Source organism: Papaver somniferum, chromosome 4 (genome assembly GCF_003573695.1).
Source record: "Papaver somniferum cultivar HN1 chromosome 4, ASM357369v1, whole genome shotgun sequence".
Taxonomy (NCBI): Eukaryota; Viridiplantae; Streptophyta; class Magnoliopsida; order Ranunculales; family Papaveraceae; genus Papaver; species Papaver somniferum.
In genome coordinates this window covers 128187447-128203021 of record NC_039361.1, presented here as the reverse complement: position 1 = coordinate 128203021, position 15575 = coordinate 128187447, and the positions used below count along the sequence as shown (strand labels likewise).

Here is a 15575-nt window from a genome sequence, read left to right as displayed (position 1 = left end):
CATTTCTCCCTCGTTCTCCTCGTGGAAACGATGGAAACAACACCATCTAGATCTGCTGAAACCCATACTAATTTATCTCTTCTTAGTGATCCTTCTCTTTTTTTTTTCCAGATATTATTTCGAGAGGTAAATACAATACTAATCTCAATCTGCAAAACCTAAAACTCGTCCTTTATCAATGTTTTAATTTCTATTTTGAATCTTGTATGTTGCAGCTAATTTACCTGCTTCAGCTTATAAATCCGGAGAAAAGCATCATGAATCAGTTATGTCTTTGTTCTCAAACCCTAAAAAATGTGATTTTTGCGATTTTTTTTAACACTAGAACCCTAGAAATTTGTGTACAGAAAAATGGAGTGATGTATGAGTGACGATGAAGATACTGAAGAAGAAGAAGAATCTGAGGAGTTGTAATCGTTTCAATGATTTTCCTCTTGATTCTCCCATCCAAGATGAGTTTCTTTCCCTTGTCATTAGATATTTTTTGGGTTTCATTGGATACGTGTTGAGAAATCTTATTATGATTTAAGATAAATTAAGGATGCTGAGATATGGATTTTAAATAAGTTTTTCTTATGGAGATGTTAATAGCACACCGATATAGTAAGAATCTAGCTAAAAGTTAAACTTGATTGTTTGGTTTGTACTGTAGAAAGAAAATTTGTAATTGACGCTCCTGCAATTCTTACATGTGTTGTGCCGAATGTAATTCGGGTTTGATCCTACTAAATGTGGAACACCTGAGGTCTTTTTCAAAGATGAGGATAATCTTGAACAGGTGATTGCTACTTGTTGTAAATATAGTTACTAGATGCTAGTTATTGACACTGATCAACGATTATTGTCATCGGTTTTAGGTTGATTGTACTAGACAGAAGAATCAAATAGATCCTGGTAAGGCTCTTTCTTTTGTTTCTTAAGTTTAATTTGCATTGTTCCTTGAGGTTGTATAACCAGTTTAACCCATTATGTTAATAGTTTCAGTTCCAATCTGAAGTATTAACTGTTTTGTTGTGAAGGAAGAGATGGATGTACAAGTAAACCAAGTTGGTAAGGAAGTTCAGCTAGGGAACTATGAAGACTACTTGTCCTGAAGGCAGGTTTTTGAATCGACTATGAATGCAGCTTATGAGTCTAGGGTTTTGAGGTGATGACTCATTTAACTTGCGTTTTAGTTCTTCTCAAAGTCTATGCTACTAGATCTTGCTCAGTTAACTATAATTGAACTCCATTCAGGGTTTTGGTGATGATTGTGTTGTGGTGGTGATGAAACAGTGCACCAAGGTCCAATAATGAACATGGAAGAAACTCACTGCTCACTCGTATGTCTTATGAATTCTTGTGATGGGGAGTTAGCTTTGACAGCATGGGGTACCTCAGACTGCGATGTAGTAATCTTGCCTTAACTGAAGCATGCATTTTGTCTTTGCATATTGGTAAGCAATCTAATTGATATTGTCTTTTAGTTAGTGTTCGTTATCTGAATGTCAATTGCCATTACAGGACGGTGCTTGTCATTGCAATAAAATGTCTTCATGATCAATGCCAGCAAGCACGTTACACTTAATATCATTTAATTTTGTTCTTAATGATTTTGCTTGAACTTTTTTGTTCCAATATATGTATGTTCACTGATGAGATACAAGTCGTGTTGTCTACTATGCTCTACGACTGAACATATCATCTTATAGCATAACAAGAATATGCATCTCTGAACATCTGTTGATCCACAAACTGCACAAGGATATAAGTGTTCATCAATCCTTGCCTCTATTTATCTTATATTATAATGCTTGTTTTTTTAGTGAAAATTGTGTCTCAATTGCAAAGACATGATGCAGGTTATCTATAAAACTTGAGCTTGATTTCTATGAACTATTAAATGTCATTTGGTCTCACGCAATGAGTATACCTCTATGATTGGAGTCCTTAGCAGCTCTTTGAGGCATACCTGATGTTTCTTTGCGCAGTCATTTAAGTTCTAAATGTGAATGTTAACAGGTCAAACTGATGCTTTACCTTATAAGAACTGCCAACTGTGTTTGACTATTAATATGATATATTGTATAATATTGAAGTATGGCTTAGTATTGGTTCGTTGATGAGGCATTTACTTAGGTTTTTCTTTCTGAGATTTTCCCTAAAGTCCCTCCATAGGATTTGCCTGTGAAATTTACTTAGTTGCTACTATTGTGCAGCGATACAGGTCACTTTGATCTTGATGGGAAGCCAAGCTTTTGATTATAAATGTGCGTAAGTTACAGTGGCGGAGGTGGCTTACCCAGGCTGTAGCCCACCCCAAAATGTAGAAAATCTCATCTTTCCTAGCGTAACCGTCAACCAAAAAAATAATAGCCCAGGTCAAAATTGAAGTCAGCCCATTAATTCACACACTATACTCACGGGATTTCACTTTACCGCGCAACTGTTTTCATTCCCTCTCTAATACAGAAAGAAAACAAGTCAAAATTGTAGTTATTTTTCGTCTTCTTTATAGTTTTTAGGTTAGAATTAGGGGATCAAACACTGAAACTTTGTTGTCGTACAAACAATCGAAGGTTCTCTCGCAACCACAATCCAATATCATTATCAAACTGTCATCTATAAGTTCACGTATTCACTGATAATAGGTAATTACTTTTGAGTTTACTAATTATGGTGTAAAATTTTCATCTAAGATTATGTAGAATTGGGAATTGAGATTGGTATTTGTAATTGGATCATTTGTATGATTATTTCTACTAGAATAATGCATTTTTAGCTTGATTCAGTGGTCTATCGGTCTTCCGTTCTCAATTAAATTCTATTAGTTCTTATTCTGTTTTTGGAATTAGGGTTAACTTTGAATTTTCAGTTGGGAACAGGGGGATTCTAGGTTATATCTTTAAATTTTCTGGTTACAATGAGCAAACCTTCGGTGAATGTCTTTGAATCTTTCTGCAAAAAGTATTTGTTCTTTTTCATATTATGTTCATAAACTGTACCAATTGAAGTTGTACCTGACCCTCGTAGGATTGGCAGTGGAGATATCAGTATTGAAGGAGCACAAAATGTAGAAGGTGAGGAAGCTAATGGTGCAAGAGGTAAACACTAAGAAATTGATCATTTATAAGGCACGAGGGTACATTTAAATCCCCACATATACAACAATGACGTGTGCTAATGACTTCATGAATCAACGTCAAGATCTTGCAACAATGTTTAATGAACAATCCGTAGTTATGGCTAAAAACAGGTTGCCTCTGGATTATTCCATGGGTCTCTATATCGAAACTAGATTGAGTGATGTCTTTGTGATTGTTGTCCACTGTTTTTGTAAGAGTCTGAAACAAAGGATGGACTAACTCAATGTGTGGTGTTTGAAGCGATAGAATACTGTGTTGCACGCTTTGCTCACTTCAGGTATTTTACCGCGTTTTTCTTTATTGCAGTTGAGATTAATGAATTCCTGAGAAATTTTTTTTAGCCCACCCGAACATGAAATCCTGGTTCCGTCGCTGGTAAGTTACTCACTTTTTCTTGTTTTTACGTGCTTTAGGTCTGTCTGAAGCTTTTGCTCTTCCATTATTATGATTAGGGGTGGTGCTAATATATTGCGCAGAATAAACACTATTCTTATAGTTACTCCCTTTTGAGGGCCAGATTGATTTCACCAAAGGCCTCTGTCCAGGATGGTGAAAAGGTCCAGAACATATGATCATCTTAGCTTTGACCTTTCAATAATGGTTGTTGTCTTCTAGTTTTACTTGAAAGTTTGTGACTATGATGGGTTGTGTCTTATCAAACAGTATGTAGATCAACTGCCAAGTGCTCATCCTGACAGTTCTACTGACAAATCAGAGTTACAGAAACTCCCGGTGGGCATTCTTATCTTAGCTGCATAATTGGGTTTCCTTAATTGTATTTCAAAGTTCATCTAAACTCGTGACAAGAACTCGTTACATGATGGTGTATCATGTGATGCTGATGATTTTGCCTATTAGCGATGTCAAACTTCTTAGGTTGCATCTTCGAACACCCAATTGGCAACTAGATGATTGTTTTATCTGCTTCTTGTTTCAGGATGATAGAAAGACACATCCAATCTATCCTTATCAATAGGAACTACAGCGCATCCCTTCTTGATATCTTTACAAAAGATGGTACTTTTCTAAGCAAGCAAAGACTACTCATATTGTTGAATATTTGGGATATTGTTCGTACAATAAAATTGCATGCTTTCTTTTGGAGTCCACTAGCATATACTGTCAAGTATTTCGTTTTCACCTTTTCAAACTGTGTGCCATATATGCTGAAAATTTCCTGTGATTTCCTGCTTATGGTGAAACAGATTAAACAAACATGGACGTTATACCAATATATGTGATTTCGTGAAATCATGTATGATGTTGTCTCCAAATGAGGATGTTAACAGGTGGTCACTTTGTCTGGATAATGTCAATCTGTCCAGACGATGTCATTTTGGTTTCTTTGAGATGCTAGTCTTTATCTTCTTTTGGGCAAGTTGTGGTGCTTGTTATGAACTTGTAATAAGATGTTTCTTTTGGAAAAAATCTTTCTTCCATTTTGCTTTGATTTTATGATGAAACATTGAAACTTCAAGAACTGTATGAACAGGGGTAATTTGAATTTGATAAGAGGGAACTATGATTTTAACCTGGTTTTGACCGGTCAAAACCACCATTTTTTTGTTGTTGCAAAAATTTCGCAACCGCAGTAAGCAATTGCGAATTGCGACCGAAAGTTTGCAACGGTAACTTGGTCGTTGCGAAAGATTGCAAAATCGACTTTCACAACAGAGGAAGACTGTTGCGACCCCGCTTTGCAACAGTATTCCACCGTTGCTACTCACTAAAAATGGTGTAGTATAATCACACAAGCACTCTAAAGATTAGCCAAAAGGCTCGTACAAGGTTCATAACACAATCTCATACAATTCTCTATTTACAAGCTAAGTGAACTATCTGATGGTTCTAATCCCATCTATGGTTCTACACATTTTCATTATCTATCTTTAGCATACAAAAGTTTATTACTCCAATTAGATTGGTTCTATAGTCCATCGGATATGTCTTATGAATATCTACAACTTTGTAGAAGGAACTAAAGGTTAATTCGGACCACAAGTGGTCCAACTCATCATGATAGAAACACTAACTCTAAGCCCAAGTCCACTAAACCAGGCCCATTAATCTAAGACCCAGTCCAAATGGTCAACAAACAGTCATAACAGTAAGAGGTCTACTAACAGTCAATCGTTAATCAAAGTCCAAGGTCAGGTCAACAGTCAAGGTCAATACAGGAAAACAATGAGTCAAGGCCAAAACTATTTACACATACTAAAAACACCAGTGCAACATAATCACAATGATTCCAGCCAAATCTGCTAAACTCATATCTAAATCTTGATTTCTCTTTATTCAGTTCCATGAACACCAACTATTCTGCACATCTAATTCTTAGCTGCAACTCATTCATTCATCTCCATTTCATTACAGGAAATACAACACTATTAACATATCTTAAGCTTTATCTGACAGTGACTTCATTTAAATCACTTCTCATTTTAACACCAACAACAATACCACCACTGCACATTCATACATACACCACTCTAAGCTGTCTTCATTTCACCAATTCTCAATAGCAGTCACTTAATCCCAACATTTGCAACTTATACTCACTGCCACCAGCAAAACAATACCCTTCTCATCTTCTTCACATTCTCTCAGTTCAAACCACTAGACCCATTTGGATCTTGAACTCAAAACTCTACCCTTCATTGTAATGGCATTGAAAACATTGTCAGCAACCCAACTACTCCAGTATTACCACCAGACCATCATTCTAAAACAATATCTTTTCTACACCCAACACAGCAGCAACGACACATTACTCTTCTAAACTTCACCAACATCTGAACAACAATTCATTACACTTTTAACAATCTAGACATACACCTCTTTAACTGTAACCCATACCAGTCCTTTATGCAACACCTGAAGCTCAACTACAACTCTCATTGCATTAGCACCACCCTTACTTAGTCAATCCCATTCTTTATCACTTCCATAACTTCAGTTAAGGCCACCGCTACCAACAGAACTTCTTCATCAATACCTGCAGTACCATTACCAGACCCAGCTCTACACATTCTCCCAATTCAGACACACATATAACCGAAACCACCGGCACCATTAAAATCTGCAGTTCCACTGGTAATTTCCACAACTCTGATTTATATGAACCACCATTGTAACACCACCACCTTCATCTGAGACTCAATTCCACACAGCTACAAATCATGTATCATCCAAACCCAAACACTTAAGCAGCAACACAAACTCTTGCAATTCCATTCATCTAACTGCATCATCTTCTTTATCACTTCAACAATTCTAGTTACAAACACACAGGCAATACCATATCCAGCTACAGTTCAACTTCAATCATAACAACTCCAGCTTCACAGAAATCACTACCAACATCAGTTTACTACAATTTACAACTTCTTCATGATTTACCTTTCACTTTAATTACAACAGCAACAATAATCTGAATTCCCAGACCACCCTTGAACTGGATTTCCTTGAAATCCATAATTGAGTTTTACAATTGATCAAACCTGAATCACAAACTCTGCTTCTTTCCAGAACCCTAAATTCAGTAATTTAACTACAATCACCTGAATTCATTCCATCTTCAACATCTGCAGCTTCCCCAGTTTCAAGAACCCTAATTTTCAATTCATCTAAACCCTAAACCGAAACTCAATTACCTAAAGAAACCAAATTAAACCTTATACAACTCTTCCTACCCTAATTAACAACAAACCCATGAAATAATTCATCAAAACAAACTCAGTTTCGTAAAGAAAATCAATCAAAGCAGAAACCCTAAATAGCTTACCCTTTTTCTGCTTCTTCCTGTGACTAAACAACTTCAACACCATCACCTTCGTCGTCAATCGATAATTAACCAAGATTATGATGAATCGCTCACACAAACAAACGTAAAATCTGAATTTGAATCTAACAGAGAAGAGAAAAGGAAGAACTGAGAAGAAACATGAGAGGAAAGAAGAAAGAGGAAAGAAGGAAGAATAAATTCTTCGGTTGACTTTGGTGATAAGACCAAAGAACATTATTAAGGCGCCCAGAAAATGGATAAGGGCAGCCCAGGTCGGTTTGTCTGCAAAAGCCTACTTTGCACTTCATACAAATCTGATGTTTTCTTCTTTGTCCGGTATCCTAAAGACACGCTCGAGTAGTCCATTCCACGTAACTTTCCGAGATCTATCTAGCGGTACTAGTTTCGTATCTAGATCTTTTGTTAGATTATTTTTTATTGATTAATGTTCGTGTTAAACTAATCAAGTCATTAGCGGCTTAGTCACCACTTGACTGGTCTAATCGCATTGACGAACTTGAGGGTCGTTACAGATATCTTCACCCATACCCATACACATAATCACAATTGAATTCATATGATTATGTCGATGTCTTATATACGAAGTTCAAAAGATAGACGTTATACTTCGTATTGTAATTCCTTAATACTACGTCTAACTAGAGTATAATCATTCACAGTTTCGCAGTTATGTTTTCAATATGCACGACTTGAAAGATACGTTAGGAATGAAACAGTTCAAGTCAAATATTACTAACCCTAAGTGGAAGGATGATGTCGTCGATGTAGCTCTTTACTTCTTCACATTCTTCAAGTCTTCATGTAATACTTGTAAGTCTCATATCCTAGTAAATTTCTAGCTAACCTATACGAAGTTGACTCTAATAAATAATCAAGCGACTCTTTAAATGAGTTTTGATTCACTAAAATATGATAAACAAACTTGGCATACTAACGCTTGGTGGGTTCAACCGAGCTATGCTCTAACAATATGACACATAAATGACTGCAAACTTCCACTTCAAAAATTCATAAGCCCGTTCTACATCATTCCTCAAATCCATTTATCCATTCGTAAAATACCTAAATGAACGGCCAAGTCGCCATGGGTATGGGGGCTGTCGAAGGTAAGCTTGAACTATAGTTAACCATATTTGATAGATTTCATACGTAAGATAATACCCATTAGTATATTGATTGTGATATTTACTTGGGCTAAATTTCCATAATTTAGATCTTCAAATAAAAGAAATTTGTGCAAAACATTTATGTCATTTTGTGAACCAAAAAAAGCATGACATATCCAACAACCATAAGTAGCAGCAACTTCCAAACTAACAGTTAATTTTGGATAATGACCTTTATATTGACCAACCCTATAGATAGGGCATCTTATCCTTACCCAATGTACTCAGTGAAGACTATCTAGTGTTCCTAGAATTCCCCTACGGGTTATATATATGTACTAGGGATTAACCCGTGCCGTGATGGCACGGGCATACAGTAGGTTGTTGTGTTTAAGCGCGTGTTATAAGAATTGTGATCTTTGTTAAATCATTTGATTTCATTGTATTTTTCAAGGGGATTCCGGACAACAAATTTTCTTTTTGAAGACTTTTGATTCAGAACTATTATACTACGCATTTGCTATACAGGTAGTATAGCAAATATGTAAAATAATAATGATAAAAGAAAGTACATCAAGAAACAATTTAAAGCATACTTCGATGAGTGTAAAATAATATAAATCAAATGATATACTACAATTTATGAATTGCTGCCTTATTATACTGAAAATTATCTTTCATCTGAATAGGGGAGCCACTACAAAAACTATGATAATATATTTACAGCATACAATAACTAATTATATTAAAAACCAAGGAAACTGTGCACCCCTTGTGCCACATACACAAATAACCACCATCGAGTCAAAAATTTAGAGCGGATCAGAAGCGCTTGCCGTGCTGCAATACAAAGCACATATTAAATTAGCATGAGTATTGTGCACTCCTTCAGTGAATGTGGGTACATCAGTAGATTCCCAGAATGTAACTACTTCAAATACTACTTCAAAGCAGTGTAATTAATCGAGTGTGGGTACTGGGTACATGTATAGAGGAAAGCTAATTCTGTAGTTAATGTAATCGCTAGAAAGGATGTGAGCTGGATGAGGAACCAAACATGTGGGGTCCCATGCAATCTTTCTAAGGTGAAATCCTTGAAGACATTACCCCATTAAAATATTTCAAGTTAAAAACAAAGGAATTGAAAATGAAATGCAAACATTGTTAAAAGCCTAAAGCAGGATGTGAAAATTTTGATTGATGCCCTAGTAACTCAAGTTAATGCAACTCTGAACTCTCCATCACAGTATCTGCATCTCAAACTGATGGTTGTGTGAAAACCTTATATATTAATTCAAATAAGCATATCAAGAATGTCATAGACCATGCTAATGCACTGATATAGATGTGCAAGAGATTATATATGTAACTCAAAAGGAAGCTAGTAACAGCATTTCCACTTGTAAATGCAAGATGCATGAGATTATGAAATGTTAACAAAATTTGGTAGCAGAGTATGGTAAACAGTAGTATCCTATATCTTAACATAAATGTTAATTACCCGCAGGGCAAGCATGAGAATGATTTAGGTTCTGATGCTATTCCTAGCCACTTTATTGTCTAACACTTACCGTCTTTTTTCTCATCAGAAGGAGCTCTGCCCACCACGAAGTACAAATATTTATAATCACCATCGCATAAACGATGATTGGAGGTGCTTGTAAGTAAAATTACTCAATAGAGCTCAGAATCTATAAGAACAGTTAAAAATTAAAATTATACAGAGTCAGCTAAATACAGTGTTAACCAATATATGGAGTGCGTGGAAAATTTAAGCATTGAATATTTATTTATCCAGAAGCAGATCAATATACCCGTCCGCGACTATTTCCAAATATAAAACTTCTAACGTCTTTAAGCTAGCAGATGTATGTAGTCACATAGAGGCTTCCTCAATCCCTTGTCAGCGAGTATGCTTGTGCTGTATTTAATCCCCGCGTAATTGTCAAGCAAGGGAAAGCTTCGTTCCTGAAATTCCAAAAGCATTAGCAAAATTACATGAAAAGAACCCATTAAATCCATTGCAAAGGCATATGCTATTATTCATGGTTTCAAGCTACCCGGCACATGGCGGAAAATAATTACTTGTTATCCGACCAAGTTCCTAGTAATAATTAAGATTATAAAAAGAAAATCAACAAAAAATTTCCAATTCTACACAAAATTTGGAATTCACAGAGAAGAATTAAAAGTGTGATACTTTAGAAACGTTAGATCTTTCAGAGAATGAAGAACAAATAGAAAGGAATTAAGTGGGTACTCCAAGAAAATCTCTCATTTCTAAATACACAAATATAAAGGAGTTAAATGGCCACAAACTTAGTAGACTAGAAAATTAAAGAAAACTAAATTACCAAAGAGATATGTAACTGCTCTATGGTGAAAGTGACAGAAATTTTTTGACTCTCACAATTACTTAGATTTAACAACTATCTTCTCTTAATAAAAGCCTGCTTCTGGATATAGAAAGTATTGGGAATTCAGCCCAGCTGGGTTGCATAGATACTGGTACGGTGTCTGATACCGGTCCGATACGGCACTTTCAAAAATGGCCGATACGGATGCCGGCCGATATGGCATACATATAATTTTGTTACTGTAATTTTATATGAATCACTAATGTATTAGAGCACATAAATTCAATTTAACCCCAAAAACACTCATTGTACACCTGTATCACACAACATTTCAGTACCACATTGCTAGCAAAGTTCCAAATTCCTCTCTCAACCCTTTTTATGATGGGAGTAAACTCCTTCATTTTTTTAAAGTGTTCTCTCCTTCTTATGTCAAAGCACGTGAAAGTAAGAGAGACCTTTATAAAAAAATTGAATGAGAAGCTTTTAGAAAACTAATAAATTTTTAATAAGCCTTTTGGGAAGTATCTGAGGGTATCATATCCGATTCGGGTACCAACATAACCCTCAGGTATAGTCACAACCCAGCAACCCAGATTCTCAAACTATTACTTATGGAAAACTCGTTTTCAGACTACTAATTAACCAAGATGGTAAACGAAAATGATAGCTCTGATAGAGCCACGGGAATTAATCATGGATGATGACCACAAAAATAAAATAAAAATAGAAAGCTAAAATAATGCAAAAGAAATGATTATTATGAAGGAATACCAGCAGTTAACAGATGGATGTTCCAGAAGGGAGAGGTGCAGAAAGTGAGATTAGAGTAAGGATGTTAAGCGAGTTCCTTAATGCAACCAGGTGGCCTGTCAGACACTCCAGTATTATGTTCTACTATAAATTCCACCACATCCTCCCCCGACCGTTAATGATTCCATTATCACCTGAAACAGCTCAAGATAATATCAAGGACATTTACAAATTTTGAAATATTAATTTAAACCTTTGCCTAAGAGTGATCCATTTTTGTGGGAGAATAAAATAGTTGGAACCTCAATCAGATATATCCTATAGATCCTATACTTACAATGGTAATGAGTATGTTGATGCCAGCAAAATTAAATTATCTTGTCCGTTTCAATTGGTTTATATTAGCGCTGAAGAAATCCAGATAGTTAGGTTGATGTGTATCCCTGTATAGCTACATAGAATCACAGACCAACATATCCTTCCCAGAATCAACATCGTTGGATTATAGAAATTGTTTATCAATTAGCCAGGTCAATAACGAAGATTGATATATCTACCTGGGAACCACTTCAGTCAAAGTAGAAAGAGCAAACATATTACATTTGAATGCAGCTGCTTTTATTCCTTCTTCGCTTGAAACTGAAACCACATCATAAACTTATTTATTGGCAATGATGAACCCTAACATTGCTATTAGTAACAGCAATCAACCTAAACAGATCACAAACAACTTCCTATTAGAGATAAATACATCCAGCAAAACCCCTAAAAACAAAATTATTTAAATATAATACCAAATATTGGCAGTCAGAAAAAGTCCACCCCAAAAAGAAAAAAACTTCCTTATTTAAAACTTTCAATGTCATAGACCTTGAAATCCCTATAATTAGATCAAAATTTGCGTCTGAAAAAAATAAATCAAAATTTGCGTTTAAAAACTAAAAAGCACTTGAATTTCCATGTCAATTAGAAATGAAATAAAAACACCAAGAGGATGGAAAACTTTGAATACCTTACTTGAAGAGATCATTTGAATCTTTCTTGTTCAGTTTAGATTTGGGACAGTTAGGCTTCTGTTAGCGAAGGGTTGAAATTGATCGTATTAGGTAAGGCACAAATAGAGATCATGCTCACTAATAGTAAGGTTGGATTTGATTTAGTGTTGGAAGCGGAAGAATGAGAGAGCGAAATTATAGAATTCTTGCGATTAGAAGGGGGAGATTTGGGCGTTTCATTATCAATAAATATAGTTGGAATAAAGGATACAATTTATCTGAGCAACTGGAAGCCATAGAGTAGATTTATCTATTGGGGATGAAATCTTGGCTGCCACTTGCAGTTAGAAAAGGAGATGAACATGAAGCCATACAGAACTGAAAAACTTACATTTGGTTGGGAAAATTAATAATAATGGAAATTGCTGATTGATTTATCTTTTTGAGGACAAATAGCCAAACTGTGTTTTGTATTCTTGATATGTATCTTAGTTTTGCTTTAATATTTCTCTAACATCCATTCTAGTTGGTTTTCATAAATAAGTTGGACCAAAATGATTAATCATTATACCGCAAAACAAAAAAAGATACTTGTACTCTTGTTCGAAGTTATTTTTCCCATAATAAGATATCGTTTGAATACGCAATTTCTCATTGTTGATGGTGGATTTTTGACGAAGGTGTTGATGGTGGTTTTCAGCTTAGGGTTAGAATTGTAAAATCTTACATCTGATATGACGTCACTCTGTAAGGAAACGGAGCCATGAGTGTCAACCTCTTCACTGGCACATTTATTGAGCAACTCAATACTTTCTTATGAAATTTACCCAGAATGGTGCATGTAGCAACAATCCCAGACATTCTGTAAATTTTGGCACCTTGCCTACACTCAATTAATATAAGTTTCTTTGAATGCTTTATGTGCCATATTCCCCGACTGAACCCTTAATGTTGATATGGCATGACAATTTGTGTTCACTCGCAGCAGAGTAGCACGAATTCCAAATATCAAGGATAAGGTCTTTGCATAAGGTATTCAATCAGAAAGCATGCTGCTCTCTGGCAACGAACTTAAAAGAACTATGTGTCAATACATAGAATTCAATCAATTATCCTGACTAATTTGCAAAAGTTAGGGTTTTGCGCTTTGCGCAGTATATCAAACCTTACTTGTCGAAATTAAGCCTAGGAAAACTAGGTAATTAATCCGCCATGGATTAGCAGATGCAAAATCTTGCCCAAGATCAGAAAACAAGGAGCCGCAGGATAGGAGTAGCAATAAAGAGAGGCATGGCCATGCCTTTGGCCAACCAGCGCCATTTGCCATTGGCCACGCCCCATCCTAAATCGGCCATATTTCCCTCGACCAATCAGGTCGCCTTAAACTCGCTACGCGCCCATAAGTTGTGGCTGGGCCCACACTTGCCGGCCCTATTTTCCATCGACCAATCAGGTCGCACTAAACCTACCACGCGCACCAAAAAGGTGGCCACGCCCATGCTTAGCCGGCTCCCTGCTTTCATCGACCAATCAGGTTGCTCTAAACCTGCCACTGCTTTAAAAATGGTGGAAGTTGTGTCAAAATTTTACCCTACCAAGTTGGCTTCCCGAAACCATGCCAACATGCTAACGGCATTTCAAACATGTCAGGCGCATGCCAAATGACATGCCAAACGCGCATGCCAGGCGCACATGCCAAACGGCATGCCAAACATACCAAAACCATGCCAATCGCACACGCCAAACAGGCATGCCAAGTGCACATGCCAAATGTGCCACCTACCGCATACTACATGCCATATACGCTAATTAGGGTTTCGACATGCCAAACCCTAATTTAGGCAAAGTTCCCTCGCCAACCGAGCCAAACAATGTTCCACAAAACATGGGGATTAATGTGGCCATTAAAACTGATGTTGCCACACCACGTTTGAATCTAACACCAACGTGCCAAAAATCCAGCAGCCATGGCTATGCCAGGCGCCACTTGCAACATCGTGCCGCTGGCATGCACAAACTATGCCATCCATACCGCAACACCACTAGCATGCACTAAAGGCGCCACTGTGTCATTGTCAGGCGCCAACGGAAGGTAGCCACAATCAACGACTACCCTTCCCCATGAGATGCAATCTCAGCCATCCAAGTTTGCCACTGGTGGGTTTTATAAACAACCTACAAATTGACCTGCAAGTGCACAGGGTCAGTTGTAGCTAGTGATGGGAAGAAAGGGTTTGTCCACAGGGACTTGGAGGGAGCTATTGTTGTTTTCTAAGTAAAATCTAACCTAAACAGGGAATTGGGGAAAACTAGGATATTGAATCCACCTAAATCCTCAGCTATATCATGTCCAGTGCAAGTCTTGTTTTTGGCCTTAGTAAACAAGGTGAAGGTTCAGGCCTGCCTTGTGTTCTGGGCTTTCATCTAGGATAAGCTATTCACCTAGTTCACTAATGCATCCCTAGCATTGATGGTCTTCTTACAGCACCATCAATCACAGATAGACTTGATCACTAATTGACTAACTATCCTATATCTAAAAAAAATTGCTCACCTAGTTAATCCTGTTCACCCCTAGCATTGGTGGTCTTCTTACAGCACCCCCAATCACAGGTTACTATCATCACTGAGTAATCAATTCTCCATGGTTCTAATTCAAGCTCATCAAGAACAAAACTAAATCATTTACTTCACTGTGGCATAGAGGCTTCATCTGCTTCCTAGTGATGAACTAAAACATGGTAAACAGAAAGAGTAATTGAAATTGAAATAGAAATTGAAATTGAAACTGAAATTAAAATTAAACCTACTCAGACCCAAATTGGGGGTTAACTTGGCTATCCCAAGAACGAGTTCTAACACACACCCATATCATCTATTTATACAAACAATCAAAAACCCCAAAACAGTGAAATTAGGGTTTGGTGAAAATTAAAATTAGGTTTTACCTAATCACTGATAGCAATTATAACTCTTCACCCATGCTTCCTATTCGTATTCTCCTGCTCCCCACACCAACTGTGATTTCTGCTTCGACACATGCTCGTCCTTCCTCTTCTGCTCTGCTGGTCTGTGCTGTTGCTCTAGCTCGACCTATCTTATTGTTTTCTCATCTAGGGTTTCAGAGAGTTGAGAAAACTATAAAATAGATAGCTAGAGGAATAGGGGGAGTGATGGGTGTTGGGGTTTGGTTGATTTGAGAGGAGATGGTGGTGGTTGAGGTGGTGGTTGAGCGGGGCAGTGGAGTTGGTGGCGCTGGACATCGAGTTGCAGAAGAGAAGAAGGGGGAAGAAGAAAGAGAAGGTCGATGGAAAATGGATTGGGGTGCGTTTGTTTTGGGTATAGGGTATTTGGTACTCGGGTGTTGAGCGGGTTTAGAAATTGTTGATGAACAGCGAGGATGAGACGTTGGATGCGAAGATGATGGATCGATC

At 36.9% G+C, this 15575-nt stretch overlaps 2 long non-coding RNA genes across 18 annotated transcripts; one reads left to right on the top strand and one right to left on the bottom strand.

Annotated features, from left to right (window-relative positions):
- LOC113276550 lies at window positions 1-4656 on the top strand. Of its 16 annotated transcripts, XR_003324506.1 has the most exons (11): window positions 1-126; window positions 216-778; window positions 858-894; window positions 1020-1147; window positions 1237-1436; window positions 3013-3083; window positions 3432-3500; window positions 3602-3682; window positions 3789-3857; window positions 4063-4142; window positions 4331-4656. It is a non-coding gene; the product is annotated as an uncharacterized LOC113276550 (long non-coding RNA). The 16 variants fall into 16 exon arrangements; XR_003324496.1 differs by lacking the exon at window positions 3432-3500 and having other exon boundaries at window positions 216-265; window positions 348-778; window positions 3013-3402; window positions 3539-3857; XR_003324504.1 differs by having other exon boundaries at window positions 3013-3059; window positions 3602-3857.
- Window positions 4657-8609: 3953 nt separating this feature from the next.
- Window positions 8610-12676, bottom strand: LOC113276549. 2 transcript variants are annotated; one of them, XR_003324490.1, is made up of 7 exons: window positions 12159-12676; window positions 11704-11785; window positions 11484-11597; window positions 11168-11340; window positions 9851-10004; window positions 9608-9727; window positions 8610-8876 (listed from the first exon to the last, which is right to left on the bottom strand). It is a non-coding gene; the product is annotated as an uncharacterized LOC113276549 (long non-coding RNA). The 2 variants fall into 2 exon arrangements; XR_003324489.1 differs by having other exon boundaries at window positions 9608-10004.
- Between the last annotated feature and the right edge of the window lie 2899 nt (window positions 12677-15575).